This window comes from Glossina fuscipes, unplaced genomic scaffold (assembly GCF_014805625.2).
Source record: "Glossina fuscipes isolate IAEA_lab_2018 unplaced genomic scaffold, Yale_Gfus_2 0, whole genome shotgun sequence".
Lineage (NCBI taxonomy): Eukaryota > Metazoa > Arthropoda > Insecta > Diptera > Glossinidae > Glossina > Glossina fuscipes.
In genome coordinates, this window is record NW_023998414.1 from 12,709,753 (window position 1) to 12,709,978 (window position 226).

Genomic DNA, 226 nt, shown 5'->3' on the forward strand with positions numbered 1-226 from the left:
ATTTAATGATATTTCTTTGAAATATCATTAAATAATTTTTTTTAAAAACTTAGTCCATCCAATTCAAGTAGGCATAGCGGGGTCTTTTCAATGGGGACAACATTTTCACTTGGTTTCTTTTAAAATGCAATATTGCGATATTGCGATATTGCGATATTGAGATATTTCTCCCAGATTTTTCTTTATTTTGATCATTTCAACTTTTCTCAAAGTTGACCATACAATG